Below are 12083 nucleotides of genomic sequence, written 5' to 3' on the forward strand. Positions count from 1 at the left end.
CCTCTTCCCTACACGTTAGTTTTATCATTTTAACCTCGTAGATACTGAGGTCAGTATGTCTGAATTCAAATCCCACCTCTGCCACTTTCTGCTCGGTAACTTTAGGCAAGTTACTTAACGTCTCTGTGTTCTAGTTTCCATATTGGTACAAATGACGATAATGATAAGTTTTGCTTCAGAAAGCTGTCATGAAGATTAAAACTGTTTATTCAAGCTAAGTGCTTAGAACGCTGCCTGCTATATAATAGGTCTCAATAAGTGTTACTATTATTTCTCATTATTCTGTTCTAGAATTTAGAACTAAGTCTTCTTTGAACTGTCAATATGCTGATTCTAAAAACTGAAAACCAATAAATAGCACTTAACCACAAGAGAAAAAAAAAAAGAAGAAGAAGAAGAGTTAGGTGCCCCGGGGAGACAGGTGATGCCTTTTGGGAAGAAGTGGAAGCAGCGGAGGGGCAGAGGAGGGATCCGGAGTCTGTAAATAGCAGGTAACCATGTTATGTGGGTGTTGATGCGCCAGAGCCATCACATTGCAGCTTGTGGGAGCTGAATGTTCCGTTTTCAGGAATTTTGTGAACTGGTTGACCTTCCTTCAGTAGCTTGGAATCAGCCACTCTGGGGGTGTTTACACCATGGGAACTGGTACGTCCTGCAAGTCAGGGCTCCTCTCGCTGCCCCAAAGCCAATTACTCAACATTTACCACTGCACCTAAGAGTGACCTTTCTCCCAGTCTCATCATGCAGGCTAACGGCTCCTTCCTTGCGGAGAATGCGTGACTGGAAGGTTTTTATGGAAAGGTATGAACATGGAAATTGAGGGTGTTCCCCTGCCTTTCTTCCTTCCTTTTTCTTTTTTACCTCATAATGATACCTATACTGGAAATTTTACAAAAGAATAGCAGGCAGCAGGGTATGAGGGCTGAGTGCTTTGGGGTTAGAATCTGGGTTCCCCCACCAGCTCACACACCCTCTGGTGTGCGATGTTGTACAAAAGGGAGGAAAGTTGGAGTGAGGAGCATCTTGATACACATTTTGGGCAGAAGCCAGTCTGCTCTGCCCATCAGCTCTCTCAGAAGATCGTGATGGCCCCAAGGAGTCCTGCCCTCGCCTTCTCTGAGCCACTGCAGTGGCTGGTGGTAACGGTCCACAGATCTGGTCCACAGATCAGGGCTCCATCTTGACAACTCGTGCAGAACCCAGGCCTCTACAGCCCAAGAGACTCCTTTCTGCCTCTTCTACAAACAAACTGCCAAACTCCCTGAACATCTGTCCTTTGGCCCTTCTCTACAAGCGAGTGGGCAGATCCCTTGGGTTTTCTGAATTTTAATTTCCTCATCCACGGGATGGAAATAAAAATACAGCCTCATTGTCTTTCGCGGATACAGATTAAAAGGCCCAGAACCATTGCAAATCTGTGACTGATGTTTTCTGAGGTTTCCCAGTTGGATTCAATTAGGATCACGACTGGTGTGGTTGCCTCCCCTAGGTTGAAAGAAAAATGCCATCATTAACCTTTAATTATTCACAATAAACGCAAAGGAGAAATCCTTGGCCCGCGTCCTAATGGAGCTATTAAAGCTCTTTCCCTATTGAGCTGTTTAAACTCAAGGTAAATAACCTGGTACTTTTCTGCTCCTTCTCTCTGCAGAACGTGAAGGACCAAGAGTGACCTCTCCCTACTAATGCACGTTAGGGGAGCGGCCAAACATCTTTACCTTCTTGTTTTCTTGGTTTACTTTTTCCCCCATTCTCATTTGGTTGTGTTGCTGGTGTGTGTGTGTGTGTGTGTGTGTGTTCTGTTTAGAGGGAGAATTTGGAAGCACAGAATGGTCACACATGGTGTGTGAGACCCCGCCAGAAAAAGGAAAGACCAAGGGAATAAAGGGAAAAAAGAAAATAAATTGTGCCAAAAATAGGCAAAACACAAAAAAAGAGTATGTACGAAAATCAAGTCTTTCCTTTTCTCTATTTCATACTCTTTTCCTTTTTACTGCACTATGAGTATTTTTTCTTCTCATTTCTATGTCTCTTTTCTCTCTCTGTGCCCTTATTAACTCAACCTCATTAACACTTCCAAAACCAGAAGTCATTATGCTGACACCATCCCCCGCACCCCTCGACTCCTACTTCTGATTTTCCCCATCTGTTCTCAGGTTCTACTTCAGGTCAGCTGCCCAAGTTTTAAAAAAAAAAACAAGCAAAAAACAAACTCAGAATCATTCCTTATTTTTAAAATCTGCTTTACTGAGATATACTTTATATACAACAAAAATTCACGCATTTTAAGCGTACGGTTTAATGGGTTTTAACAAATGTACACAGTCATGTAACTACCACTACAATCAAGACATTTCCACCATCTCAAAAAGTTTCCTTTCTATCACTATAGTTTTGTCTCTTCTGGGACATTGTATAAATGAAATCATATACTAGTCTTTTGTATCTGGCTTCTTAGCATATTGTATTTGAGATTTATATTGTTGTGTGTATCAATAACTCATTCATTTTTCTTGCTGAGAAAGATTGTACTTTATAGATACATCACAATTGTTTGCTTACCCATTCACCAGTTGATGAACATTTGCATTGTTTTCAGTTTTGGGTTATTATGAATTAAGTGCTATGAATATTCACATTCAGGTCTTTGAGTGGACATATATTTTCTCTTCTCTTGGGAATAGAATTTCATTTCTAGGAAGAGAATTGCTGAGTTGCATGGTAAGTTTAACTTAATTTTATAAAACACTGATAATCTGTTTTCCAAAGGGGCTGCATCATCTTCATTCCCACTAGCAAAATATGAGAATTCCAGTTGCTCCTTATCACTGTCAACACTTCGCACTGTCAGTTAAAAAATTTTTAGCCATTCAAGTGGATGTGTAGTATTACTTCATTGTCCTTTTAATTTGTGTTTCCCAGATGAATAATGCTGTGGAGTACATTTTCATGTGCTTATTTGCCTTAGTATATCTTAAGTATATCTTCTTTGGTAAATTGTCCACATTCTTCGTCCATTTAAAAATTGGGTTGTTTGCCTGTCAGAATGACTATTATCAAAAAGAACACAATGAATGTTGGTGAGGATGTGGAGAAAACTGAACCCTCCATTGTTGGTGGGAATGTAAATTGGTACAGCCACTGTGGAAAATGTATGGTTTCTCAAAAAAAAATAAAAACAGAACTATCACATGACCCAGAAATTCCACTCCTGGGTATATATCCAAAAAAAACCCAAACAAACCAAAAACACTAATTTGAAAGGATACATGCACCCCCATGTTCATAGCAGTGTTATTTACAATTGCCAAGATGTGGAAGCAACCTAAGTGTCTATCAGCAGATGAATAATTAAAGAAGATATGGTGTATATATACAATGGAATACTATTCAGCCATAAAAAGAATGAAATAATGCCATTTACAGCAACATGGATGGACTTGGAGGTATTATGCTAAGTGAAAAGTCAGACAAAGATAAATACTGTATGATATCACTTATATGTTGAATCTAAAATATACAACACATTAGTAAATATAACAAAAAAGGAGCAGACTCACAGATCTATAGAACAAACCAGTGGTTACCAGTGAGGGAGTGGGAAGCAGGGGAGGCAGAGTATAGGAGTTAAGAGATACAAACTATTATGCATAAAATAAGCTACAAGGATATAATGTACAACACAAGGACTATAGCCAATATTTTTTAATAACTATAAATGAAATATAACCTTTGAAAAGTGTGAATCACTATATTGTACACCTGTAACCTATAACATTGTACATCAACTATACTTCAATTAAAAAATGTTTTTTAAATACTGATTCATAAGATTTCTTTAAATATTCTGGATACAAGTCCTTTATCAATACATATTTTGTCTATGGAAATAACCTGAAATACAGAGTCATGCATGAGGTTTTTCACATCAATGTTATTTACAACTGTGATGAAATTAGAAATAAATTACAATCTAAGAAAAGGGAAATTTAGGCAGCAAATAAAATTGTGTAGAATATCAGCTATGCATTAAGAAAGCTTGGAAGTATATGCCAAAATAATAAGGGTGATAATAGCTAAGTGATAAGATTATGGCTGGTTTTTAAATTCTCTACACTTTTCTGTGTTTTTCAAGATTCATACAGGAAGAAGCCTTAGTTAGAAAGGGGGAAAAAAAATCTCATAAAGAAGTAATTGGTTAGCCCAGTGGCTGGTGCTTCCTTCACAAGCTCACCTAGAGGGCGGCATGATTTGTGATACCAGTAATAATCAAGTGAGCTAGTTAATTGCATAATGGACCACCCAAAAGCTTTGAACTGTAATTCCAGCTCCACCCTTGAACTACAGGCAGTTTTTCCCTCCTGTTTAAAATGAGATTCAGAACTGTGAAGTATCTAGCAAGGTTGCCATGTAGCATTCTGGGGATCTGCTTCCCAGGTATGTCTGCTAAAATCTGCAAAAGCTCCTGAGCTTCTGGTCAGTGACTTGGGAAGATCATCTTGAGAAATCAGGCGTGCCTTTAACACTGAGAAGAGAGAGCCTCGTTGCTTCTGCTGATACGCGGGTACAGAGAGCTGGAGGGCAAACAATGAGGGCAGTTGAGCCTTGGGCTGAAGAAAATATTGGAATCAAGAAAAGAAAGACAAGAGTGGAAAGAGGAAATGGAGGAAAGAATTGAGAACCTAAGCAAGTAAGTCTTTAGACAGAACTGTCGGACTTTGAATAAGAACTTTGTAGATACATTTTGCACCTGTAAAGTCCTATCCTGTAAATAATTTGTATCCTTTTACTCATTTTTATTTCTAGTTCTAAAGTTGTTTATGTCATCCTCTGAAGACTGAGAGGAGAGTAAAATTACTACCAGGTTTGTTGAGAGGAAGGAACCTGAGATGCACCTGCAGGGATTACTTTCACAAGAAGGCATTTTCCTAAGGCAACATATTTTGTGAAGGTTAGTGATTCAGCTCATATCAGAGATATTTTTGAACCTGGTCAGTTAGTTTCCCTAAGGCAGGTACACTATATGTGTTTGCTGATGAGTAACCCCTGAAACTAAGAAACAATATTCAAATGATTACTCAGAAGATCAAATAGAGTTTTTTCTTTAATTTGGTAGCCAACAAAATCTAACCAAGATTTTTTTTTGAAACTAGATAACATGGAAATGCCAAGGGCCTAGAATAACCCATACAATCTTCAAGAAGAATGAAGTGGGAGGATGTACTGTACTGTATATTTACATGTATTAGAAATAATTCTGACACAAGGAGAGACATACTGACCAATGGAATAGAGTATAAATTTATAAAGAGATTCATGCATATGTGGATATTTTATTTATGACAAAAGGGACACTGCAAAGCATTAAAGAAAAGATTATCTTTTCAATAAAGGGTGCTGGAAAATTGAATAATTATAAAGAGAAACTTAACCCCTACCCTACACCATATATAAAAATTCATTCTAGATTTATCATAGACTTAAATGTAAAAAGGCTAAATAAAGCTTCCAGAGGGCACTACAGAAGAAGAACTTCATGACTTCAAGGTAGGGAAAGATTACTTAATAAGTACTCATCATAAAGAAAAAGATCATTTGCATACATTAAAATTTAAAACCTCATTAAAGGTAAGGAAAGACCTTTAAGATAGGAGACAAAAGAACTAATCATAAAGAAAAGGACTTATAAATTTGACACTAATTTAACATTAGTATTAAAAAACTTCTATTCATTAAAAGATACAGAATATGGACAAGATTGCAACACCTGTAACCTACAAGAGCTTATGTATGAAATACTTAAAGAAACCCTACAACCCAGTAAGAAGATGACAGTCAACCCAAAGGAAAAAGGGCCAAAAACTTGCACAGATGCTACTGGAAAAAAAAAAAAAGATATCCAAGGGACAATAAGCATATAAAAAGATAATTAACATCACTAATAATCAGCATTACCTAGCAATGCCGTTCAGAAGAATATACCCAACAAAAATATGTGCATGTGTTCTTTAAGAGACATATACAAGAATGCTCATAGCAGCTTTATTTGTAATCATCTCAAACTGGAAATTCTCTCAAAGCCCATCAACAGAATAAACGAATAGTGGCATATTCACACAATAAAATACTATTCAGCAGGAAAAAAGAGTAACAACTATACATTGCAACCTGGGTGAATCTTAAAAACATACTTTTGAGTAGAAGGGGCTGGATCCACAAGAATATTTATTATATAATTCCATTTATATAAAGTTTCAATACCGGTAAAACCAAACTGTACTGCTTAGGAGGTAAAACTATAATGAACAGCAAGGAAATAATTACCACAGAAGTGCAGGTAATAATTATCTTTCGAAAGAAAAGGAGTAGTGATTGGAAGAAACCACTTTTGGGATTTCAGGAATACTGGCAATTTTGCATTTATTAACCTGGGTGTTGCTTTGTGAAAAGTCATCAAGCTGCTTTGTAAACTTTATGATTGTCTGTTAGACTGGCCCAAGAAGAAAAAGAAAAATGGAATAAACCAATACCCAGAAAAGAAGGCTGAAGTGGTAGCCAGAGATCTACTTCCTAAAAGAAACCAGATCCTGTAACTCTATGATTAGATTCTATCAAACTTTCAAGGAGGAAATAGTTCCTGTCTTATTCAACTCTTCCTGTGCTGGCATACCTCTTATACCAGAACTGTATAAAAACGCAGAAGAAATTTAAACTACAAGCTCCTTTATAAAAAGATACCAATGGTCTAAATAAAATACTAGCCAATTGAATCTTGTAATTCATTAAAAGAATAATAATCATGACCCAGGATTGAAAGGATATTTCAACACCAGAATATCTAGAATGCAATTCACTAAAAAAGCAAAATAAAGGAGGATGATGTGAGCATCAACTTAGTAGATGCCACAAAAGCATTTAGGTGTGGTATAGACACACAATGGGATGCTATTCAGCCATAAAAAAGGACTGATGTACTGATACAATTCTACAATGTGAAAGAATCTTGAAAACATTATGCTTATTGAAAAAAGCCATCCACAAAAGGCCACAAACAGGCCTACCTTGGAGATACTGCAGGTTCGGTTGCAGACCACCACAATAAAGCAAGTCACAGGAATTTTATGGTTTCCCGGTGCACACAAAAATTATGTTTACACTGTACTGTGGTCTGTTAAGTGTGCAATAGCATTATGTCTAAAAAGAAACTATTAAACATTAAAAACAGCATTAATTAAGAAATACGGCTGTTGGAAAAACGGCACCAGTAGACTTGCTTGATGCAGGGTTGGAAGAGACCTTCAATTGGTAAAAAGCACAGTATCTGTGAAGCACAATAAAGCAGAGTACAATAAAATGAGATGTGCCGGTATTGTACAATTCCATTTACAGGAAGTGTCCAGAACAGGCAGATCCACAGAGACATAATTTATCTTCCAGTTGTCACAAAAAACACACCTCAGTCAAATGAGACTCATGCCAGAAATGCAAGTATGGTTCATTACTAGGATTTGTATCAATATGCAACTATATTAATAAATCAAAGGAGAAAAACAGTATAGTCAGCTCAACAGACACTGAAATACCATTTAGCAAAATTGATTTCTGATTAAATAAACAAAACAAAATCAAAGCAAAACCCAGAAAGTCTTAGTATCTTATGAATAGCTAGATTATTTTTGCCATCATAAAGATCCAACATCATATTTTAATTCCCATTAAAGTAAGGAAGACGATATTATACCTTAATAATGTTCTAGAAATCCTAACCGATACAATTAAGTAAGAAAAGAATTTAAGAGTTACCTCTTAAAGTAAACCTTTCTTACCTTAAGTAAGAACCTTTTAAGGTGAGAAAGATTTATGATTTGTAATTGTGTCAAAGAATAACTAGAAACCTGAAGAGAATAGGCCAAAGAAATGTTAGAAAGTTGTGTGTGGGAAACTGCAAAAATGACTACAATACTTTGCAGTTCTTCTCAGGAGTGGAGTCTATTTCTTCACACTTTGAGTTGAACTGTGTGACTTTAGAATACTGGGACATTGGCAAGCTTGAAAAGTGTTTGTGCATTGGGACTTGCCCTTTTTAACCATTTTAAGGAAATCTGAGACCACTACTCTGTGAATTGAGCCTAGGTGAGCCTGCTGGATGGTGAGAAGCATGTGGCCAAGTTATCTAGTTGACAGAGAATGAACTTCTAGACCCATGAATGAGGCCATCCCAGACTACCAAAGCCAGTTGAGGTTCCAATTGACTGCAAAGATAAACTGCAGAGATAAACTGACCTAGCCCAGACCAGAAGGACCACCAGTTGACCTGCATAGTCTTGAGAAATAACACATGCTTGTTGTTTTTAAGCTGCTAAATTTGGGGATGGTTTGTTATGCAGCAAAAGCTAACGGATACAGAAGTGATAAGTGAATTTACTAAAGTGGTCAGCTACTTTTTTTTTTTTTTACAATTAATGTACAAAGTTGACAAATAGTTAGAAAATATAATGGAAGAAAAGATCTCATTTACAACAGCACCACCACCACCAATTTGCCTGAAAATAAACTTAATGAGAAACAGGCAGGATCTCTATAAAGAAAATGTAAAATCTCAATTAAGGGATATTAATCTTTGCCAAATTAGTCTATAACCTCAGTGTGATCTCAATCAAAATATCAAAAAAATTTTAACATTAAAAATGTTATTGGGTTCATTTGTAGAAATAAACAAGAAAAATATCTGAATGGAAAGATATTGGGGGGAGGCAGTCAGATTAGATATTTTAAAGCATTTTGAAGTTACAAGAACTAAAAATGGTTTGGTTCCAGAAAAAATTTAGATAGATCAATGGAATAAAATAGAGAATCTGGAAACAGACCAAAATACACATTATTTTAGTAAATGGTAATGGTGACATTTCCAATCCATGAAAAGAATGATAGAGTATTAAAAAAAAAACCAGTATAACAGTATTGGGACTAGTTGAGGGGAAAAAAAATCAAGCTGTCTAGCGCCACTTCTTTCAGCAAAGTAAATTCCAGAGGCATATAATGTAAAATGTTAAAATGAAACTATAAAGGTACTAGTAGTAAAGAAGCCAGATACAAAAGGTCACCTTTTGTGTGATGACATTTCTGTGAAATGACCTGGGAATCCATAGAGAAAGAAAGTAGATTAGTTTTTGTCAGGGCCTGGAGGGGGACAGGGAAATGGGAAGTGACTGTTTAATGAATATAAGGTCTCTTTGGGGGTGATGAAAAATTTCTAAAATTAGATACTGGGAATGGTCACACAACTATGAAAATACCAAAACCCACCGAACTGTACACTTTAAAAGGATGAATTTTATGGTATGTGAATTATATTTCAACACTCTTGCTTAAGAAAAAAGAAAAAGAAAAAGAAGAGGCCCAGACGCTGGAGAGTCCGAGAGAGGCTCTGAGCCACAAAGTGAGGTCGGGGACAGTGGAGCTTGGTCTGGGAGGGTGTCTTTTGGAAGCAGATGCTTTATAGGTAAGAAAAGGAGCAAAAGAAATGACCTCTCTTGGCCCTGATTACTCTGTCACTCTGCCTCTTCCCAGGACTTCAGGACTCTGCATGCCCTGGACAATTATTTTAAACTTAATAAATGGTTTTATGAGTGAAAAAAAATTTACTAGAAGAAAACATGGGTAAATTCATTTATAATCTTGTAACAAAGACATTTCTAAGCATGACACAAAACCCAGAAGTCAAATGGAAAATGATGGATCCATTGATTTGCATAGAAATCAGCGCTTTTTTTATATTAGAAATACCACATACTAGTAATAACAGTTTTATAGTTATGTTTTCAAAAGTTTTTTTTTTTTTGTCTTTAGGGATCTGCTTCAAAATACTTGGGACGGGAGTGAAACTTGGAAATGAGTCCATGGGGTACTCTTTTTTCTACTTTTTTTATATGTTTGATTTTTCCATAATAAAAAATTAAACAATAAATAGCAAGAAAAAATGTTTGTACAAAGTAAAAGATAAACTGGGAACAAATATTTGCAGCATAATATATTAAAAGGGCTAATTCCTTAATTTCTAAAGAGCTCATACAAACCCCTAAGAAAAGGACAACCTAAAAGAAAAAAGTGGGTGAAGATATCAAGGGGAGAACAATGAAAAGGAAATAAAGTAGCCAATAAACGTGTGAGAAGATGATCAGCCTTACTCATTCACACAAGGGAAACTGCCAATGGGATGCCATTTCCCACCTATTAAACTGGTAAACAGGAAGAGGTTTGACGGTTTCAGAAGACTATGTCCCACTATGTAGCACAGGGAGCTACATTCATTATCATGCAATAACCTATAATGAAAAAAATATGAAAAAGATATATACAAGGAGGGGAGGGTGTAGCTCAGTGGTAGAGTGCCTGTCTAGCATGCACAAGGTCCTGGGTTCAATCCCCAGTACCTCCATTAAAAATGAACAAATAAATAAACCTAATTACCCTCCCCCCGAATAAAACAAACAAACAAACAAAAAAACCCATTAAAAACACACACACACAATAAAAGCAAAATTTGAATAGATAAAAACCAAATTTCTTCTGTAGCACAAATGGCAGTATATTCAATATCTTGTAATAACCTTTAATGAAAAAGAATATGAAAACAAATATATGTACATATATGAATGACTGGGACATTATGCTGTACACCAGAGATTGATGCATTGCAACTAACTATACTTCAATAAAAAATTAAAATTAAAAAGGAAAAAGATATATATGTATAACTGAATCACTATGGTGTATAGCAGAAACTAACACAACATTGTAAATCAGCTATACTTCAATTTAAAAAAAAAAGGATTAGCATAGTATTTTTTCCAGTCTTTGTTGTTCAGCTTTTCCCCCCGTTTTCTGTCCTTATCTTCTTTTTTCCTTCTGAAGGATGCTGACTCCTTCACTCAATATTTCAAATCAGAAAAATAAATCTGGGTTTCTACCTCTTCTTCCCTCTTAACTGAAATCACAACTCAAAACAAATCCTTTGTAGAGCACTTGTAGTTTGTATCAGTCTTGAGAAGCAGGGACAAAGCTTGATACAGCAAAAGGGATGTGAGTCTTAGAGGGACAAGGACTCAACCTGACTCCTAGCAACACCACTTCTTCTCTTGGCCCCACTCCCCAAGCTTCAGTTCCTCCACCTGGATGAGGAAGGCAGTAACACTTCACTCTTGTCCACCTCCCAGTCCCACCCTGCCCGACTCGGTCAGTGCCTACAACTCAGTTTGTCCCCAGGCTCCATCCTCTCTAGAGATGACACTCCCAACGCCCAGGCCCTCCCGTGGTCCTTCTCTGCTGTCACAGTTCCCCACTACCTGCCCCTCATGGCTGGTCCCACTCAGGCCTGTCCTCCTCAGGGACCCTGAGCTCTCCGTGGAGAAATGATGGGGAGGGGCAGATGGGACGAGGCTGCGGAGGAGGAGAGGGCTCGAAGGGCAGTTCTTCAGCTCAAAAAAATTAAGTGTGAAGAGACTCCCCATGTAGTCATTATTTCCCCCAAATGGACAATTAGAATGATCTCAGAGGTAAAATTGCTCTTTCGTTGGAGATGAACCTTACAGGGTCAGGTGCCTCATGCTTTCACTCCATTGTTTGGGAGGCCAGCTGCCCCTAGGAAGCAGATACCAGCTCTCCCGGCATGGTCTCTCCTTCACTAGGTTGCTTCCATCCAATCACCGAGAAGAGCACACGGGTGTAGTTTTATTGCACACTCGTGGTCCGCTGGTCTGTGTTGTTTGCGACAACGCTTCCCACAACTTTGTTTTTTCTCCCCCATCTCCAAAAATAGCAAATGACACTGCTTGCCCGGATTTTCCTCCTGAGTTTGTTTTTCATTTTGAGCGAACTCAGCGTGGGTGCTGAGTGCTGCCTCAGCACCAATTAAACACTGGTCTTTAGCTCCAGGACAAAGTCAGAGGTGATACATTTCTGCTGTGCAGCTGTGAATCTGTCTTTATTCTTGGCATGAGAAGAAAGGATGTTGCTTGTGATGTGAGAGCTATATATGGGAACAGTTTGGTTGTGCCTGGATTTCTGCATTAAATATGTTCTTG

General features: G+C 37.3%; 2 protein-coding genes across 2 annotated transcripts in view; one reads left to right on the forward strand and one right to left on the reverse strand.

Annotated features, from left to right (window-relative positions):
• The window catches only part of LOC107032862 (uncharacterized), a 66335-nt gene that overhangs the window by 20253 nt on the left and 33999 nt on the right, over positions 1-12083 (reverse strand). The gene's annotated exons all lie outside the window — the stretch shown is intronic.
• AAK1 (AP2 associated kinase 1) overlaps positions 429-12083 on the forward strand; it is a 193419-nt gene continuing 181764 nt past the window's right edge. Inside the window, exon 1 of the mRNA XM_072937596.1 lies at positions 429-491. The gene's annotated coding sequence lies outside the window, so the exon portion shown is untranslated. The remainder of the gene's footprint in view (positions 492-12083) is intronic.

Source organism: Vicugna pacos, chromosome 15 (assembly GCF_048564905.1).
Source record: "Vicugna pacos chromosome 15, VicPac4, whole genome shotgun sequence".
In the NCBI taxonomy this organism is placed as follows: domain Eukaryota; kingdom Metazoa; phylum Chordata; class Mammalia; order Artiodactyla; family Camelidae; genus Vicugna; species Vicugna pacos.